The sequence below is a fragment of the Perognathus longimembris genome, chromosome 22 (assembly GCF_023159225.1).
Source record: "Perognathus longimembris pacificus isolate PPM17 chromosome 22, ASM2315922v1, whole genome shotgun sequence".
Taxonomy (NCBI): Eukaryota; Metazoa; Chordata; class Mammalia; order Rodentia; family Heteromyidae; genus Perognathus; species Perognathus longimembris.
In genome coordinates, this window is record NC_063182.1 from 6,777,375 (window position 1) to 6,798,839 (window position 21,465).

A 21,465-nucleotide genomic window follows, 5' to 3' on the forward strand; every position below is an offset into this window, starting at 1 on the left:
AGATATGAAATGTAAAGTTTTAGGGCTTCGTACTCATCTTGTGTACTTGTCCTGGGCATCATTTTGGTTGCAGATAGTCCTTTCTGGACAGCAAACTCAGCCTCAGTTGTACCAACTTACGTGTGTGTGTGTAAATATCACACATAGACACACATGACATAGTTATGAAATATATATCTAAGAGGATAGTTCCTGATGAAATGAAAAAGTATTATGACCTGTCTCTGCATGGCTTTAATTTTAATTCATCTCTTAAATGCCCAGTTTAAACTGTCAACTCAAGTTGACAACGGACTAGACTACCAAGAAGCTTTAGAAGACAGACTATATTACACTTTAGGATATAGACTATAGCTCAATTACTTGCTAACCAAACAGTAAAAGCCAAGGCATAGGTAGGCCTTGCAGAATTTGTTAGAATGAAAAATGATCTGCTATAGACATCTTGAGTCAGAGTTTACATTTTAACAAAACATCTGAGTGATTTGAAGATATGTTAAAATTTGACAAGCATTAATCCGTGGGCTATTTGCAAGTAGTACTGATTTTACATTTTAAAATATTATTTACTATCAGTTCATAATTTAGGATTTGAAAGCGGGCTCTATTCTCTAGTGCTATAGAAGTGCTCTACCGCGGTGCATGCTAGGCAAAAGCTTCCCCACTGAGCTGTACCTTCAGCGCCTGAAAAGCAACTTTGACATTTCAAAGTAGTTTCCCTAAGAGTAACAAGGCCCGTAGGTCTTCTAAGACCTCTTCATAAACCAGAAGAAACTTCTTGGCTTGATTCTCCACGGTAGCTAGGGTGAACGTCCTAAAACTTTTAATTGGCTCATATAATTTTCTAGCTGTTCCTGCTCTTGAAATAAAATAGCAAACCCTTTGCATAGGACGCAAGCACTCACGCTTCCCTTTCTCCACCATTCCGCATCTCGCTGCTCTCGGTGTGGGCACCAGACAAGCCGCGGTGCACCAGGGCCTCCGCCCGGGCCGCTCCTCTCCACGAAAGCAGCGTGCTCCCGTGCCCCTGGCTTTACTCATTCTACAAACCTTTCATGTCTCAGTGAAAACCAGGATTTTGGGCTTCCCAGCTACCTCAGAGAACTATTTTATTCATTTAACTTTAGATTTTATTAGGTTTTAAAAGGTGTCATGTATGCTTCTCCCACCCACAAGGAAAATATAAGGGAAAAAACGTCTCCAGAAGGAGCGGAACTGCCACTTTCACGACGACGTGTCCCCCCCCCCACACTGGGCATGGCAGGCCCTTATATTTTGTGTCTGCGTGGATATGTTCACCGGGGCTGGGGATTGAACCCACTGTCTCATGCGTGCTAAGCACCCCCTTTTACCACTGAGGTACATCTCCAATGTCTTTTTTGTTCATTATTTTTAATTTTTTTTTTGATGAAGAGCCTCACACATCCTTTACAAATTGCTCTGCCATGAGTCACCTTCCTAGCACCTCAATACTTATTAATACAGAAATGCATTAATAGAGAAATCTTTTTTTATTAGCATATACTAGTTGTTCAAAGTAAGGGGTTTCATTTTAATATTCCTATACATGCATATATTATACTGTGGTCATATTTGCCACCTAACGTATGACTATTTTTAATTCTCACTCCTCCGTCGCTCCCCCCTCTTTCTTTGTGTGCCAGTTCTGGAGTTTGGACTCAAGGGTGGGGTGTTGACTCTGAGCTTTTATCCTCAAGGCTAGTCCTCTACCACTTGAGACACAGCTGCACTTCCAGACTTTTTCTTTGGTTGGCTAATGGAGATAAGAGTCCTGGAGACTTTCCTGCCAAGACTGGCTATGAACCCTGATCCTCAGGTCTCGGCCTCCTGTGCAGCTAGAATTATAGGCACGAGCCACCAGCGCCCAAGTTAGTGGTACCTTCCCTATCTTACATTTTTTACAAGTATAATGGGTTTCACTATGCAATTTTCATATATGAATACAATATATTTTGATCATATTCATCCCTCTATCACCCTCTCTTTTAATGTAGCAATATTTATGCTAAAGTCATGATAGACAAACAATAAAATCTATTTGTAGGTGTTTTCCCTACGACTAAGCATATTTTGAAGACACAGTCATTTTCACTTTTTGCTTGGATGTGCTGAGGATTGAACCCAAGGCTTCATGCACGCTAGGCAAGTGCTTTATTAGTGAGCTACATGCTAGCCACAGTCATCCATTCGTGTGTGTGTGGTGGGTGTGTCTTTATGTGTATGTATGTGTTTTGAGGCCAGCCCTAGGGCTTGAACTCAGGGCCTTGGGTGCTGTCCCTGAGCTTTTTTGCTCAAGGCTAGTGCTCTACTGCTTGAGCCACTGGTTCCACTTCGCTTTTTGGTGGTTAAGTGGAGATGAAAGTCTCACTTTCCTGCCCTCCAGTTGGCTTTGAACTGTGATTCTTAGGTTTGAGCCTTCTGAGTAGCTAGGACTACAGGTGTGAGCCACTGGCGGCTGGTTTATTCACTTTTTAAAGCTGTCAGCAAGCTTAATGAACTTAACCTTAATGATCTGAAGAGAGAACGCTTCTTGTTAAAGAGACAGCTAAGGTGTGACAACTTGATATTTCCCTGTCTAGATTAAATAGAAGTCTACTAAACAGTCAACAACACCACTTTTTACCTTTGAGAACTTCTGTTTTTATAATTGTAAGAGACCCTCTGACCAGTAAGATATAGCAAAAATAATGTAACTTTCGTGTGTACCATTCCTGGGCCTTAGACTCAGGGCCTGAGCACTGCCCCTGGCTTCTTTTTGCTCAAGGCTAGCACTCTACCACTTGAGCCACAGCGCCACTTCTGGCCTTTTCTATATATGTGGTGCTGAGGAATCAAACCCAGGGCTTTATGTATACAAGGCAAGCACTCTGCCACTAGGCCATATCCCTAGCCCCAAAATGATGTGATTTTAAAGTTGAAAGTGCACATATTACAAGGTCAGAAGTGAGGCCTTAGTCAAAATATTCCAGTTCTACTACTGGCTATTACACTGAGGAGCTGCTTCACCATGAAACTTTTTTTTTAATCTTTTATTCTTTTTAAAATTTTTTATTGTCAAACTGATGTACCGAGAGGTTACAGTGTCATACGTTATATCTTTTATTCTTAAATTGGTTATGGTGCTGGGGATTCCCCCCAGGCCTTTTGCATGCTGAGTAAGCACTGTAAGAGTGAGCTAACACCTCGAGGCCCCGAAAACTTCTCCTTTTGTCTTTTTTTTGTTTCTAAATAAAATGATTATATTATAAATAAAATGATGATATTGCTCATTGACACAACCATACCCATCTCAACCACTGTCAAAATATTTTCAACATACCGTACGCACTTCAAGGGTTTTTGGTAGATTCATATATTCATGTAACTAACTCTCTGACCCAGTTTTAAAATACTAACCTGACCTCCAGATTTTCCTCATGGTGGTCTACACAGCCAACCACTCCTCCCTCTGTTCTCAGGCAACTGGTCTACTAGGTGGTTTTGTAACTCTTCTCCTCTCCCTTTCCTCCCCCCTCCTCTCTCTCTCTCTCTCTCTCTCTCTCTCTCTCTCTCTCTCTCTCTCTCTCTTATTAGGGATTGAATCCAGAACCTTCCAAATACTAGGCAAATGCTTTACCACTGAGTTACACCCCGAGCTCCATGCTTCTCCCGCTATAAGTTTTTATTGAAGAGGAGCAATGATCGTTACAGTATATTAGGTACTAGAGAGGCGCCACTGGGCAAGCGAGAGCCAGAGGAGCATTTGGGGGCAGGGGGGACACCCTGATGCCCATCCATTGATGCCCCAAAGAAACCAGGGGAGATGTGGAGCGACACTGCCGCAGAGGTCAAGCAGCTTAATGAAAACAAGACTGGTAAAATGAAGGGAAAGGGCTGGGGATATGGCCTAGTGGCAAGAGTGCTTGCCTTGTATACCTGAGGCCCTGGGTTCGATTCCCCAGCACCACGTATACAGAAAACGGCCAGAAGGGGCGCTGCGGCTCAAGTGGCAGAGTGCTAGCCTTGAGCGGGAAGAAGCCAGGGACAGTGCTCAGGCCCTGAGTCCAAGGCCCAGGACTGGCCAAAAAAAAAAAAAAAAAAAAAGAAGGGAAACATGAAAGGGTTCTTACTGAGACGAAGGGAAAGAAAGCATGTTACAGTGATGAAAGGCAGAGTCACCAAGGCGGACAAAAATTGAAAAGTAAAGAAAGAGGAGGAAGAGTTAATCAGTAATTTTTCTTTTTCTTACCAAACTTTAAACTTTAAAATTGAAATGTAAATGATTTAGTTTTAAACCATGTAGTGTTCCTTTTTGTATACTTAACATAGTATTGAGTGTATCTTTGGCTAGCCTTGACTTGGTGCGTTTTAAATAACCATTCGCCTTGTCTGGTACAGTATGCGGGTAAGGAAAGCTCACATGAAATACTTGTGCTAAGCAAACACCACTTTTTTTTTTTATTTGTTTCAGTACTGGGGCTGGAATCTGATTAACATAGTTGGGAAACTATTTCTAGACATTGTGTCACAAGGTAAAGCAGAACTGTAATACACAAAGAAGGAAATGAGACATGTCTAGTGTTTTACCTTGAAGCAACTTTCAGACCATGAGACAGGAAGGTAGAATTCCTGAAAAATAAGGTAGTTTTGGTTTGAGCAAGGGAGGTAGTTTAAGACTGGAGATAATGAAGCTAGCACAAGAGAATTTAGATAAGAGTGGTTAGATAAGGATCCCCTACAGTCTTTGCCAGAAGAATAATCTGAGCATGAAAAGAACCAGACTCTTCTAAAGCTAGGCAAATAACAAATGCACCGATCAAGACATTGTACACATACGTGGACTGTGGAAATCCTTTGTGCAATTATTTGAAGATAGAAGAAAGCCAAATTTAGTAATAGGGATAAACTATCCAACAGAAAATCTACTACAGATCTGTCTAAATTGAGCTTAAAAATAAACCTTGTGGTTGGTGGGGTGGCTCTTTGTTAGGGCACTGACAAACACAAGGCACTGAGTTCAAACCTCACTACTGCCAAAAAAAAATAAAAATTAACCAGCCTACCACCACCAACAGCAACATATAAAGCCTTGAGATCAATCAGACACATAAAAGCTTAGCGGCTTTCCAAAGCAAATCTCAGTACTTCTTAAAGAAAAACAACAAGTCTAAACACTCAACATCCAATAAAAACATTACTAAACAGTTAAATGAGGAGCAAATTGAAATTAGCACACAAGGATTTGGAGTGTGTATGTGTGTGTGTGCGTGCGTGTGTGTGTATCTGTGGGTATGTATAAGGGCTTCAACTCAGGAACTAGTCATTGTCCCTTAGCTTTTGTTCTTCAAGGCTGCTACTCTACCACTTGAGCTACGGCTGTACTTCCAGTTTTTTTTTTTTTTGTTTTTTGTTTGCTGGTTAGTTGGAGATAAAAGTCTCAGATAATTTCCTGCTTAGCCTGCCTTTGAACCATGATCCTCAGATGTCAGCCTCCTGAGTAGCTAAGATTACAGGCGTGAGCCACTAGTGTCTGGCTCCACACAAAGCTTTGATGCTAATTTTTGATGCCAGCGACTGGGCCTAAAGCCTCAGACATGCTAGTGCTTGTTGTACTACTCAATGACACCACACATACTCTAAATACGCTATTATAAATATAAATAAGGATTTGAAAGAAAACGTGAAGGTAATGGGAGAGATGAAAGAATTGATGGGAATGCCTAAAAGTGAAGCATAAAACATATGAAGACTTCCCTGAGTTTAGCAATGTCCTGCACAATGAAGAAGAAAGAGATCACTGACTTTTAAGATGTAGCAGTAAGCCGGGCACTGGTAGATCACACCTGTAATCCTAGTTACTCAGGAGGCTGAGATTTGAGAATTGTGGTTAGAAGCCAGCCCTGGCAGGAAACAGGAAAGTCCCCGGAGACTCTTACTCTTATTTCCAAATTAATCCTTCAAAAACTGGAAGTGGGGCTGCGGCTGTAAGTGAAAGCGTGTTAGCCTTGAGCGAAAAGAGCTCAGGGACAGGGCCCACACCTTGAGTTCAAGCCCCACAACCGACCAACAAAGATGTAGTGATAGAACATGTAGAACTGAAACACAGAGAGGAAAAAATATTGGGGGAGGGGAAGGAACAGAGGCTCAGAGACCTATGGGGAAATATAAAACCATTCCCCAAAATTAAACTCGTGTTCCTCCTTGCGGAGGAGGGGAGAAGAGTGTGTGTCAATAAAGTTGAATAAGTTGGGGGTTGGTGGCTCAGGCCTGAAATCCTAGCTACTCCAGAGGCTGAGATCTAAGGATTGCCGTTAGAAGCTACAGCCCAGGCAGAAAGGCAGAAACATCTAGGAGACTGTTATCACGAATTAAACACACACACACACACACACACACACACACACACACACACACACACACGCGCGCGCGGAGCTGTGGCTCAAGTGGTAGAGTGCTAACCTTGAGTAGAAGCGGCTCAGGGACAGTGCCCAGACCCCGAGCTCAAGCCCTAGGACCAGCACAAATTAAAAAAACAGTTTTTGTGAATAAATATAGCCTCAAGTTTCTGTTTAGAGAAAAATATGAATCCAGAGAATCGAGATATTCAATGAATCCAATGTAGGATAAGTAAGAAAATCCCATCAAGGCTCATTACAATCAAAGTGCTAGAAATCATTGTAAAGAAAAATTTAGAAGTAGTCAGAGAAATGGGGTTATTAAATACAGGAGGACAATGGTAAGAAGGATTGTAGACTTCTAGACAGAAAGAATACAGGACAGAAGAGAAAGGGCAGCATCTTTAAAGCACTGAAAAAAAAATAAGGCCAATCTAGAATTCTGCACCCAGCAAAATTATCCTTAAAAATTTAATTTAGTTCAATCCTCATTACCAAAAAAAACAAAGCAAAAAAAAAGCTTACTAACAACCTTGTGTGAAATAATTTAATTGCTCTCACAGCAAAAATAAATATGAGGCAATATATATATATATATACATCTATACATGTGTGCATGTGTGTGTGTATAAAATAACTTAATTTACCCATTCCACAATGTGTACATATCTTAAAACACCAGGGGTTTTTGTTTTTGTTTTGCCTGTTCTGGGGCTTGAACTTAGGGACCTGGGTGCTATCTCTGGGCTTCTTGCTCACAGCTAGCCCTCTACCACTTGAGCCACAACACCACTTCCGGCTTTTTCTTTATATGTGCTGCTGAGGAATGGAACCCAGGGCTTCATGCATGCTAGGAAAGCACTCTCCCACGAAGCCACATTCCCAGCCCCATCATGTTTTTAAGGACATGTGCAGTGGTGCACTCCTAGAATACTATCTACAAGGGAAATAGAGATAGGGAGAATTGACATTCAAGATCACTCAAAGCAAAACTTCGTGAGAACCACAACACCAGCTAGATAGGATGACAAACGCTGGGCAGGAAGCCTTGGATTGGAGAACTGGGGTCCAAGGCCAGCCCCCAGGAAAAAGACAAGCCCTACATGAAAAATAGCCTAAAGCAAAAAGGCTAGAGTAGCTGTTCAAGTGCTAGGGTGTTGGCTGAAGAAATGCAAGGCCCTGAGTTCAAAACCAAGTAACAACCAGCAACCACAAAAGAGCCTTTAAAAAGAAAAGGTAAAACAATTTTTTTTTTTTTTTTGGTCAGTCTTGGGGCTTGAACTCTGGGCCTGGGCACTGTCCATGAGCTCTTCAGCTCAAGGATAGCGCTCTGCTAGCCACAGCGCCACTTCTGGTTTTCTGGTAGTTAATTAGAGATAAGAGTCTCACAGGCTTTCCTGCCCGGGCTGGCTTTGAACCGTGATTGTCAGATCTCAGCCTCCTGAGTAGCTAGGATTATAGGTGTGAGCTACCCGCGCTAGGCCAGCATACTTATTTTTTTGAGCTAGGGTGGTCTTGGGTAGTTCGGGGTACCCTCAAACTTACTATCCCTTCCTGCTCAGGTGCTCCAGTGCTGAGATTATAAGTGTTAGACCGTCACTTGTGGTAATAAAGGGATTTATTTTTAGGCAAAGAAAAACAGATCATTGGCAACCAGAATGTCTTCACTGCAAGAAATATTTTAAAGCTGTTTAAAACATTTAAAAATATTAAAAAATATTTTAAAGAAGCTCCAGTGTCCAGGTTCTGAGGTCAAGCCCCAAGGCCAGCACACACCCTGTGTGCTTCAACTCAGAACTTCTATGCAGAAATTAAACGTGTGACACTAATAGCTCAAAAAACTTGAGGAAGGAAAATGGAAGCGTAGTGGGTTTTTTTTTTTTTTTTAAATAAGGTAGTTAAGTTACAGCTGCAGTAGTCTAACATCATTGAGAGGAAGGGCTGGGGGTGTGGCTCAATGGTAGTGTTATCTGTATAGCAAGTGCGAAGCCCTGAGTTCAAAGTTCTGAGTTCAAATCCCATAGTGCCCTTCAAAATACATATTTTTTAAAAGGCTTTCTTTTGAAAACAAAAACGTGTTACTTAAAGATAGATGGTGACAAGTTAAAGATGCACAATTTAAAACCCTTGAATAACCACCTACAAAATTGAAAAGGATATTCAATCCAGGAGAGGCATTACATGTTCATAACCTCAAATCAAAGAGGCTGAGTCAGGAAGATCCTGAGTTTGAGACCCGCTTGTGTCAGTATCTATATATCTCTATCTATATAATATCTGGGGATAGAAGAGTAACCCATACTAAACCTAAAAGAAGGCAAGAAAAGATGAAAGAAGGAATAAATCACAGGTGGAGTAGGAAAGAGTAAAGACCGAGTGGCTGGACACAATCATAATCACTGTTAGCCCCAAAGCCTCCTCTCACAACCTAGCGTGCTCCTTTCCTAGACAACATATCGAATAAGGGCAGGAAATACTCCGTCCCCCTGGACCTTGAGATGTCACTCCTTGGGGGCAGCTGCAACCATCTAAGGTAACAAGATCCCCTCAGAGTGGCCTTCCGTCTGGGCAGCTGCGAGACCCCTTATCTACTACTTCGGCAGAAGCCATAAATCCTAGCCCGCCATGATGAAGCCCCTGGTTCGCGCGTCCATGCTGGGGTCTCTGCCTCTTAGGACTGGGGTCCTAGCCCCAGCGGGTTGTAAAGGTCACCAACATAATAGCCGGCACTTCTCATTTCTCTCCTGAGAAGGGGTCTTGCAGGTCCCTTTGCTGGCAATAAACCTTTCCTTTATTCTTTGTACCCTGGTGTCTGCATGGTTTTCTGGCAAAGTCTATTTTACCCTAACACTTATATTAACATATACTAACTATAAGTGACCTGTACATTGAAATTAAAAGTCAACTATATTAAAAAAAATAAGGCAAGACACAACTAGGGCCTATCTACAGAAAAAGCACTTTATAAGTAAGAAGTAAATATAGATATACAACTGATTATAAAGAAAGCTAGAATGGCCAAATTATTACAGAATATAGGAGGCCTTAGGACAAGAGGCACTAGTAGAGATAAAGGCATTTCAAAAGGATGAACAAGTGCATTTGTCAAGTATGAAGATTTAACAGTACTGACTGTTTATATAGTAAAAACAAAAATTATCTGTGACAAAGAGGGTTATTACCTAATGATAAAAGGCCAATCCACTAAGGAGATAATCTTTTCGGGGGAAGGGGAAGATAGTAATCTTAGATTATATGTATTGACTAACAGAGTTTCAAAACAAGTGAAGCAAAAGCTGACAAAAAGAACTAAAAGGTAAAATACACAAACCCACAGTTAAAGTTGGAGACTTCAACTATTTGATAATTTCCAGAAATACTACCAGGGATGTAAAAGAGGTGAGCAACCTCCAATAGGACAAGACAATAGAATAATATCCCCTTTAAGTATTCATAGCACATTCTGATGACATCTAGAATAAGAACATACAACCCAACAAATTTAAAAGAATTGATACATACAGAATGTGTTTTCTAACCATACTGGAATTGAACTAACCCTTCCTTTCTATAACAGAAAAGTGAGAAAATCCCCAATTAGATGGAAATATCACTACTGAGTTCTAAATAATTCAGGAGTCAAAGAAGTCTCAGAAGAAAATTCAAAGTACATGAATGAAACTGAATGAAAATGAAGACACAAAATTTGTGAGACATTTGTCAGATATAAAGCAATTATGCAAGCACTAATGAGAAAAAAAAAAGGTCTTACTATATATGTTTAAAAAACTAAACTGTGTTGGGCTGGGAATGTGGCTTAGTGGTAGAGTGCTTGCCTAGCATGCATGAAGCCCTGGGTTCGATTCTTCAGTACCACATGAACAGAAAAAGCTGGAAGTGGTGCTGTGGCTCAAATGGTAGAGCACTAGCCTTGAGCACAGATTAGCTCAGGGACAGTGCCCAGGCCCTGAGTTCAAGCCCCAGGACTGGATAAAAAAAAAAAGTAATAATAAAATAAAGTGTGATTCTACCACAACAAAATACAAACGGAAGACTATGATTTGAATATGAACTATTCCCCCCACAGGCTCAGGTGCTGAATGCTTGTGCCCCAGCTGGTAGTGCTATTTTGGGAGGTGGTAAAAACCTCGGGAGGTGGGACCTCGCGAGAGGAATTAGGTCACTGGGGCCATGCCTTTGAAGGCTATAACGGGTCTAGTCATTTCCTGGTTCTCTGCCTCCCATCCGTCATGAGGTGAAGAGCCTCCTCTGCCACAGATTCTACCACCGTAATTTTCTGCTCAAGGTCTACGGAGCCAAGTGACCACAGACGGAACCTTCTTAAACTGAGAGCCAAAATAAGTCTTTCCTCCTTCATAGCATTCATGCTGGGCATTCTATCACAGTAATGAGGAAAATTAATGAATACAGAAGAGAAAAAAACATGCAGCCAGCAGAAGAAAATAAATACAGTAGCAGAAATTAATAAAACGAAGAAATATGGCTCACATCTATAATCTTAGCTACTTTAGGAGGCTGAGATTGGAGCATCATAGGTTCAATACCAGGTTTTGTAGATTAAAATATTAATTTTATACTTTTCTTTCTTTTATAATACAAACATTTAACTAAGAAAATCTCCCTGATCATAAACTGTATCTAATGTTGAATGTTATATTTTCATTACAACTAAATGAAATATTTTCAAATTCACCTTCAATCTCTTGTACCCATAGACTATTTTTGAGTGTGTTACTTGATTTCTAACTATTTGATGACTACCCACACGTATTTTTATTAGTGATTTCCAATTTAATTTCATTGTAACTAGAGAAGCATGAAATTAGTCCAATACAACACCTCAAAGCTAGACTGGGGGTGTGGCTCAAGTGGTAGACCGTCAGGAATGAACAAGAAAGCTGAGAGAAAGCTCCAAGCCCTGAGTTCAAGTGTCAGTACCAGTACGCGTGAGTGTGCACACACACACACTTATACAACAAAGTTTAGCAAATTTCCATATAAAAAGTTTCACAATACCTACAAACTAGAAGCAACTCAAATGTCTATCAATGGATACTATTCAGCAATGAAAAGGAATAAAGTATTGATACATGGTACAACATGTACGAACCTAAATTACTGGTAAAAAAATAAAAAAACACCAAAACAACATGTTGAGAATTTATCAAAATTAAAACTACTCTTCTAAGCCAGGCTCTGATGCTTCACACCTATAGTCTATGAGACTCTTATCTCCATTTAGCCAGCAAAAAACTAGAAGTGGATCTGTGGTTCAAGTGGCAGAGCTCTAGCCTTGAGCAAATGAAGCTCAAGAATAGACCCTAGGGCCTGAGTTCAAGCCCCAGGACCAGCGCGCGCGCGCACACACACACACACACACACACACACACACACACACACACTCAAACAACAAAAGCCTACTCTTCTAAAGACTACAAGATAAAGTAAGAAAAAAAGAAAAGAAAGCCAGATGCTGGTGGCTCACACTTATAATCCAGGTACTCAGGAGGCTGAGATCTGAGGATTGTGATTCAAAGGCAGCCTGGGGGTGGGGGTGGAAGGGAAAAGGGGGAGGAGGGAGGGGGGTATGAGGGACAAGGTAACAAACTGTACAAGAAATGTATCCAATGCCTAACGTATGAAACTGTAACCTCTCTGTACATCAGTTTGATAATAAAAATTTGAAAAAAACAAAAAAACAAAGGCAGCCCAGGCAAGAAAGTCCCTGAGACTCTTATCTCCAATTATCTACCAAAAAGCTGGAAGTGGATCTAGGGTTCAAATGATAGGATGTCAGCCTTGAGTAAAACAGCTAAGGAACAGTGGCCAGGTCCTGAGTTCAAGCCCTAGCACTGCCCCCCCCACCCCCACACACACAAAAAAGTTAAGTCTCAATCTAGGATAATATATCTATAAAATGCATAGGTGACAAAGAAGTCAGAGCCAGAATACATTTTGAATAACTCTCATCGCTGAGACTCTGACTTTGAGAAGACCATTATGTAAGTAAAAGATGTGCAGGCTATATTAGCAGACTGTTCAAGTATGTAAATACAGGAGAAGATACCCAATATATGTAGACACAAAATTAGCGAATTTAGTAAAACAACAACAACTTAAGTGTGAATAGCAATGTAAGTGATTATTGCTCTTTTGAAAAATAATTTTATTTATTTTTATTTATTTATTTTATTTTTTTGGCCAGTCCTGGGCCTTGGACTCAGGGCCTGAGCACTGTCCCTGGCTTCTTCCCGCTCAAGGCTAGCACTCTGCCACAGTGCCGCTTCTGGCCGTTTTCTGTATATGTGGTGCTGGGGAATCGAACCTAGGGCCTCGTGTATCCGAGGCAGGCACTCTTGCCACTAGGCTATATCCCCAGCCCTGAAAAATAATTTTATAGTTTCTTACAAAGTTATTCATGTACTTCCCATCTTATATGGGTGGGCATTACTGCTTTTAAGTTATTTAAATACTTTTAAATATTTATGGGCTGGGAATATGGCCTAGTGGTAGAGTGTTTGCCCTGCATACATGAAGTTCAATTCCTCAGCACCACATATATAGAAAGTGGTGCTGTGGCTCAAGAGGTAGAGTGCTAGCCTTGAGCAAAAAGAAGCCAGGGACAGTGCTCAGGACTGACAAAAAAGTACTTATTGTTATTATTACTATTATTATTATTGCCAGTACTGAAGCGTGAATTCAGGACCTGGATGCTGTACCTTAGCTTTGTCCACTGCGGCTGGCACTCTGCTGTTTGAGCCATACCTGTATTTCTGACATTTTGCTGACTATAAGTAGAGATGATTCTCTCTGACTCTTCTGCCAAGACTGGCTTCAAACCACAGTCCTCAGATTTCAGCCTTCTAAGTAGGTAGAATTACAGATGTGAGCCATTAGCACCAGACTCTTAAATATTTATTAAATAAAGTAGGCTAGAAATAAATGACACCACCCAGAACCTGTACATGGTTGTTGCTGCCACATTAATTCACAACAGCACCAAGCCAGAAACAACTAAAGCTATTTCCATACAAATAAAGAAAGCTATTTTCATATAATTCGGTACTGCTCATCAAGCAAAACGGAATAAAGGAATAAGCTACTGACACATAGAACAACATGGATGAATTTCATGAAACAAAAGAAAAGTGAGCACAAAGGAACACATAGGTTCCTGTTTAGATATAATCCTAGAAGAAGCAAGCCTAATTTATAGTGACAGTTATTGCCTGCAGCTAGTTATAAGGGAAATCAATTGCAAAATGGTATGAGGGACTTTTGAAGGTTATAGAAATATACTATATGCTTATTGTGGTGGTTACACAGATGTATAACATTCCACTGGTCACTGGGCTGCTTAAGGTTAAAAGGTAAATTTTAATGTATATAATTTTTGCTTCAATAATCCTAAGTAAAAAGACAATGTTCAGAAGAATACATGAAAGCTGTCCTCCCTTTGTATAATACTATGAGTCCTAAAATATCCATGCAAGGTGACACTCTGTGAAGCCATAGTGTGTGTGTGTGTGTGTGTGTGTGTGTGTGTGTGTGTGTGTGTGTGCTGGTCCTGAGGACCTGGGTATGGTTCCTGAACCTTTTAGCTCAAGGCTAGAACCCCACCACTTGAGACACAGTTGCACTTCCAGGTTTGTTTGTTGTTGTTGTTTGTCAGTTGTGGGGCTTGAACTCAGGACCTGGGCACTGTCCCTGAGCAGTCTTGCTTAAGGCTAGTGCTCTACCATTTTTCCCCACAGTACTACTTCTGGTTTTCTGGTGGTTGATTGGAAATAAGATTATCAAGGACTTTCCTGCCTGGCTGGCTTTGAATTGGGATCTTCAGTCAGATCTCAGCCTCCTAGGTAGCTACGATTACAAAGGATGAGCCACCTGCACTGGGCTTTTCCAGCTTTTTTGGTAGTTAATTGGAAACAAGAGCTAGCTGGCTTCGAACTTCAATCCTCCTACTGAATAGCTAGAATTACAGGAGTAAACCACTAGCGCCTGGCATTGTGAAGCAATCTGAATAATCAATGGAAGAAGTGTGGGTGTTCTTTGACCTTTAATTTTTTTTTCTCCAAACATTAAAAACTCTTTTACTATGGGCTTTAAAGTCACGTGGAAATAAAACAACTCATTTAAACTAACCTTCATCATATAGTGTAACTTAAAAAGTGGAGACCACTGAAAACTAAAGCGTTCTGTTTCTTTACAAAAACATATCAAGAAGAGTTTTGTGCTTGGTTTCTGCTCATCCAGTAACTTATCAAGAGGCGGAATAGTCTATTCTGTGCCTTTGCAAAATGCCATGTTCCTTCTGAGTCTGGATTCGTTTTCAACGTTTATTTATTTTCTGAGCTTTCAATGCTGTGCGATATCTCTGCAAGTTTCTTTAATGTGAAGGATTGCTGGTGTTACTCGCCCTGGAACTCCATCCTTTTTGTCAAACTGCCTTTCCTCTTTTGTGGCAGCAAACTCACCTTTATTACGTTTCTTTGGCTTTGTGTTTAGGAGATTCATGGCCTATGATTTCTTCTGTAACTACACTGATGTTCAATTCCAATTCCCCTGACACCATTGTTGCTTTGCACTAGCATACATTAGCTATAGAAGGAGGGATTTCCACACATGTACACGGTGTGTTCCAATCACAAGCCCCCTCCTCTCCTCCCTCTCCCCTGGCATTGTCACTTTTACTCCTTTGCTGCAGTTTTGTCTTTGCTGGCTAGCTCCCCCTTGAAGTTCTGCAATCTGTCATGAGGGTTTGCCACTAAAAGACAAGAGGGCCCAAACGCATGCTCTGCAGTCTGTGAATAAATTCAGTAACAATCACCAATCAGAGAGAACCGAAGTCGTGTGACTGGCCATTGATCATTCTGCTCATCTGTCATTTGTAAACTAAGCCACATTCCCAGCCCCTAAAATTCAGATTTTTATTTTATTTTATTTTATTTTGCCAGTCCTGGGGCTTGGACTCAGGGCCTGAGCACTGTCCCTGGCTTCATTTTTGCTCAAGGCTAGCACTCTGCCACTTGAGCCACAGCGCCACTTCCAGCCTTTTCTGTCTATGTGGTGCTAAGGAACCAAACCCAAAGCTTCATGCATGCTAGGCAAGCACTCTACCACTAGGCCACCTTCCCAGCCCCAAATTCAGATTCTTTAATGTGGTTTACAATGCTCTAGCCACCTTGACATAGTTTCTGTTTTCCATATTTTCAGTTTCCTAAATCTTTTCCAAACATAAATCACTCCCTTTTCTGGTTTTAGAATCTTGACACATGCTATTCTCCCTGCCTGATATTAATTTTTTATTCTCCTTCTTACCTAACTTGCTCGTATCCATCCTTCAAATCTCAGTCTAAATATCAATACCTGCACACTGAACCTAGCTTCATTATAAGTGCGCTAGGTGCTCCCGCTGTCCCCCCATTCCTGAGGCTTAAACTCAGGGTCTGGGCACTGTCCCTGAGCTTTGGCTCAAAGCTATCACTCCACCACTTGAGCCACAGGGCCACTTCCGGCTTGTTCTGTGTATGCGGTACTGAGGATTCGAACCCAGTGCTTCATGCATGCTAGGCAAGCACTCTACCACTAAGCCACATTCCCAGCCTCTAGGTGCTTTTGTATTTATTGTCCCTGATAACATTTATAACATTGAGAAAAGTCTATGTATTAGAATTTTAGATGCATCCTTGTCACCTGCATGTCATATGGATTCAATAAATACCTTTTATATAAATGAATAAATGAAGCATCCACTACTTAACTCTCACAGATAGTTTACTATGTGGAGAAACACTTCCCAACCTTTATACACTGCAAAGAATCTGAATTTATGTAGAGGTGGTTTAACTTCATACTCCTCTCATATTACATTCTCATACAAGAATAGAGCACCATGAACCCTCCCTTGTATATTGAACCTTGTATACTGAAATATACAAGAAAATTTGTCTGGCCATGGTAGTTCATGCTTCTAATCTCAGCAGTCAGGAGAATAAGGCAGGAGAATCACAAGTTTGAGGCCACTGTGGTCTACACAGGGAGACCCTCATTTAAAACAACAACAAAATCAAGTTTTTCTGTAAACTAAAAATTAATCATCAGAAAAAAAATATTACTTTCAATGACATCCAAACTCACACATATGTAAGGTAATTTTATAAAAGATTTATAAGAACTCTATATCTTTCATAATAACCAAGATAAGGAAACAAGTATATCATGGTAAATGACTAAAGAAAATGGTTAGTTGGGCACTGGAGGCTCAGGCTTGTAATCCTAGCTACTCAGGAGGCTGAGAAATTAGGATCAAGGTTTGAAACTAGCCTGGGCAAGAAAGTCCGTGAGACTTTTATCCCCAATTAACCACCAAAAAGCTGGAAGTGGAACTGTGACTCAAGTGGTAGAACATTAGCCTTGAACAACAACAACAAAGCTCAGGGACAGCACCAAGGCCCTAAATTTAATCCCTAGAACTGGCACAAAAAAGAAGAAAGAAAGGAAGTAAGGAAGGGAGGGAGGGAAGGGGAGAAGGAGGGAGAGAAAGAAAGAAAAAGAGAAAGAAAGAAAAAGAAAACAATGTACATATATACAATGAATGTTTTCCCACCACATAAAAGCATAAAATCCTGCCATTTGTGACAACATAAATAGAATTGGAAATAATTATGTTAAATAAGCCAGACAGAGAAAAATGAATTCCACATTTTCTCAGTCATGTGTGGATCTAAAAAACTTTGATCTCATAGAAGAGTAGAATGATAGTTATCAGATGGAAGTAGGATAAGGAAAGGATCAGAGCAAATTAAACCACAGTTATATAGGAACAAGAAGTTCTGTTATCTTATTGCATGGAGGGACAACAGGGCAGCAGGAGAAAGGATTTGTTTATTTGTTTGTTTTGTCCATCACGGAGCTTGAAGTTAGGGCCAGAATGCTGTCCCTGAGCTTTTCTACTCAAGGCTAGAGCTCTACCACTTTAAGCCAGAGCATCCAGTTTTCTGATGGTTAATTGGAGGTAAGAGTCTCACTAACTTTCTTGCATGGGCTGGCTTCAAGAACTGCAATCCTCAGATCTTAGCCTTTGAGTAGTTAGGGTTACAGGCATGAGCCACCGGCAATCAGCAATTGTGAGCAAGCTGTGTTTTTGTTTTTTGTTTTTGTCAGTCCTGGGGCTTGAACTCAGAGCCTGGGTGCTGTCCCTGAGCTCTCTAGCTCAAGGCTAGTGCTCTACCACTTTGAGCCACAATGTCACCTCTGGAGAAAGAAATTTTGAAAGTTTTCGCCACGAAGAAATGATGAATGTTTCAGAAGATACATATGTTTAATTTCTTTAAATAATATGCAAGCTACACGTGTCTAAACATTACAGGGCACTCAAATAGCATATTCAATTTTTATGTATCATTTAAGAATAACAATTTTGGAATTTCATGTTTTGGGATGTCTCAGTACTGTTAAGATAACGCTTTTCTTTCCCAATTGAGCTACATATTTGAATGCCATCTTGCCTTATCCCCTTGAAAATTGGTATGATAATTTTAACTTATTTGGAAAGATAAAGGACCAACAATAATCAAAGCAGTATTGACCCAGAAGAAAAAAGCTTGAAGATTTACCTGCCTGATTTTAAGATTTGCTATAAAGTTACAATAATCAAGAAAGTACATCATTGGAATAAAAAACAGAAAAAATTGGTCAGTGTGTAGAAGCAGAGCCATATGTACCAACGAGATAATTCTTAGCAACAGTGCCACAGCAATTTAACAGAAAAATGTTTCCAATAAACAATATTGGAAAACCTGGGAGGGAAGGCCCTAGACTTCTACCACATTTAATTGCTCCTGTTACCACAAGGAAAAATGCAGGAAGGAAGTGTGAACAGGCTAAATACACGCACTTTGCTTACCAGAAATATTCACCGTCTCTCCTGACATACTGCTAGAACAAGGAATTGCATGAGCTAACTTCACTAAATGCAAGTGACACGTTTGTTGAGACATGCCTTTTCTTGCTCGTCAAGCTATAGCAGACTCTACAAATAAAGTATCAGAAAGTATCAGGAGCATGCCAAATGATCTGATTTGCTGAATTCCTTTTAGAGACTCAAACCCGAGCAGCACAACTTCTATAGAATCCATGGCAATAAGGAAGTCTATGTGAGTAATCCCGCCCAGCTTATGAATCTTCCTGCTGTATTTTTTTTCTCTTGATTTACCAGTAATTCTCCTTTCACAGTTCCATATTACCCACTTTATGTAATCTTGATCTCCAGAGACAATGATTTCTTTTCTCTTGCTGTACTTTAGATTGAAAACTTCCAATTCACTGACAGTGAAATATTTATGTAATGATGAATTTAATTTGCAAAGGTTACTCTATAATTTTTGAAGTGTTGCTAAACTGCTAGTCTGGAGAAATGCTTTGTGGCATCTGGAGCCATTTGTGCAACTGCTTGATTAAAAGGATCAGCCCACATCCAGCGCCGTATGCTCAAATTCACTTAAAGTATTTCAATTGGCCTAATTCCCCAAGCCTCAAATAGGTAACAGGGAGAGCAGCTCCGTGTACTACAGAGAAAGAAGGACGAAGACAGAACAAAGTCCAGCTTCTAGCGGTGTGCATGATCTAGTTTGCAACGCAAGGCGTAGCATGAAAGGAAGCATAGGACACTGAGTCATAAGTTCTTCAGAGGAACAAGGTTTATGCGCAGCAATGTCCACGAATCTTTATATATAGGCTTATTGAAGATGGTTGGCAGAACCGCACAATTTCTGAGCATGCGAGTCTAGGACACTGAGCCCGGGTCCTTCACAAAGGTTTTCTACCACTCACCCCTCAGCCAGCTGCTGGGGACTGAATGATGGGAACTGCTGAGGAAGCTCCCAGCAGCCCAAAACCAGCAGGAAGGAAAACAATACCTTTTGCAAGGGGTAGGTGTTGTTTGGGGTTGCTGGTGCTCAACCCAGGTAAGCCCTTTGCTGACACAGTCTCCAATCAAAAAGGAGCAAACTTATCACCAATAAATTCACGTGTTCTTGATTGAGGTTTGTAGAACTTGGAGTTGCAAGAGAAACATTTCCAGTCTGCTTTTGTATTTCCTTTTACATCTTCTGGATTAGTTTGAGTCGGAAAGCCACCAAGAGGCTCATTGACCTGTTTCTGTATTTGGTGAACAGCAGGGCTCTGAGTGTGAGAAGAGCAGAATGCGAGGTTCTGAAGAGGTGACAGCAGAGAAACATGGTTCTCACCGAGTTTACAAGTCAACAGGCAATTGCATACGATAGCTTGTTGCAATCAAGTATTTCTGGTAAGGCATAATCCTGTGACTTTAACACATGAAGTCAAAGTTGTGACTCCTTTCTATTTCTTAGACCCTGGTATGTTAGACTGAAAAATCTTTTTAAAAAAATTTCTACCCACACTCCTTTTACTGTTTCTATGTAACAGTTGTGGGATGAACTGTTTGTTGACTGACTCTTCAGTTGAAAACATAAAGGAAACCTCTATTACATTTTACAAAAAATAAAACCTTATGATAAAGGTATTTATTTTGAATTCTGACTACTTCCCTGGTTGTTAGCTTTGTTAAATAGATTAAGCCAGTGTCAGGGGTTTAAACTCCGGGCCTGGGCACTATCACTGAGCTCTTTAGCTCAAGAGTAGTGCTCTGCCACTCTGAGCCATAGTGCTGCTTCCTAAGCCATTACATTTTGTACTGAATGGTAATATACAGAGTAGATGTCTATGTGACTTTCTCTAAGAGAAACTATGGTGGTATCAACATCTTTTCATATAGTTAGATTATTTTGTTTGAGTCAATGCTCTGTCTGTCCAATGACAATTTCTTCACATTTTCTTGAACCAAAGCTCTTTCCATATGATATCTAGAAACGTCTGCTTCCATTTAATATTATTTCAACTACTTTTGTAATAGGTTCTCATTTGTCATCAGTATTTTAAGAGTATGTCATAAACAAACAAAAAAGAATATGTCATAAACAGTATGCACTATTATTGGTTATGTTCTATTAGAGATATTTCCCAAAACGAACTCAAAATGTAACATCAGGGAGTAAATCTGACTCTCGGTTTGATCTATATGCCTTCACAACTATGTGTTTTCTTTTGTTGAACCTGATATCTTACAGGAGGAAACAGTGAGTTATCCATTAAAATTACTCAGTTCACGATAAAAAATTTACATGTCATTGAGAAAATTTCAATACAGCCCATTAATTAATCATAATCCTTCTAATTCATTGAAAAAATGATTTATGAGTTGCAGAGCCTTAGCAAGATTTTTAGGCTAGTGATGTTTCAATTTCCTCCTGATAGCTCATGCCTGTATTCCTACTGACTCAGGAGTCTGAGGTCTGAGGATCGTGGTTCAAAGCTAGCCCAGGCAGTAAAATCCCAGAGACTCTTATCTCCAATTAACCAACAGAAAACTGGAAGTGGAGGTGTAGCTCAAAGTGGTAGAGCACTAACCTTGAACACAAAAGCTTAGGGACAGAGCCCAGGCCTTATGAAGAGGACTACCGCCACCACCACCACCAAAAAGTAGTGAAAGAAAGTCTACTGTAGATTACATTCCCGTCTTCAATGGAGTTGTAACTGCCAGATTATAGCTGAACAATTTATTCAATGATATTAACACATACCAACCTGCCATAATCCTTAAGAAGATGAGCAAAGTCCTTGCAATTCTTTCATTACTAGCATCAGAAGTGTAAACATCGAAACTCACTGTGCAGTTACTCTGAGAAAAAATAAATACCCTAATTATCAAACTCCACCCCAAATATCCTAACGTTACAAATGAACCAATAGCTTCAACTCTCATGTTACTGAACCAGAATATCTCCTCCAATCTTCAGTTTCTAGAAATCAGTTTAAATCACTGACGATCCCATTGGAGAAGATTATTCTTTTAAATTACTGAGATTCAGAGCTGGAGGCATGGCTCAAGTGTTACATCCGCTGCCCAGCAAGCACAAGGCCCTGAGTTCACACCCTAACACCGCAAAGAAAAAGGAAACTACAATAC

At 40.4% G+C, this 21,465-nt stretch overlaps 1 protein-coding gene across 14 annotated transcripts in view; it reads right to left on the reverse strand.

Moving 5' to 3' along the window:
- Positions 1–21,465, reverse strand: part of LOC125339773 (protocadherin gamma-C4) — a 365,900-nt gene that overhangs the window by 34,591 nt on the left and 309,844 nt on the right. The gene's annotated exons all lie outside the window — the stretch shown is intronic.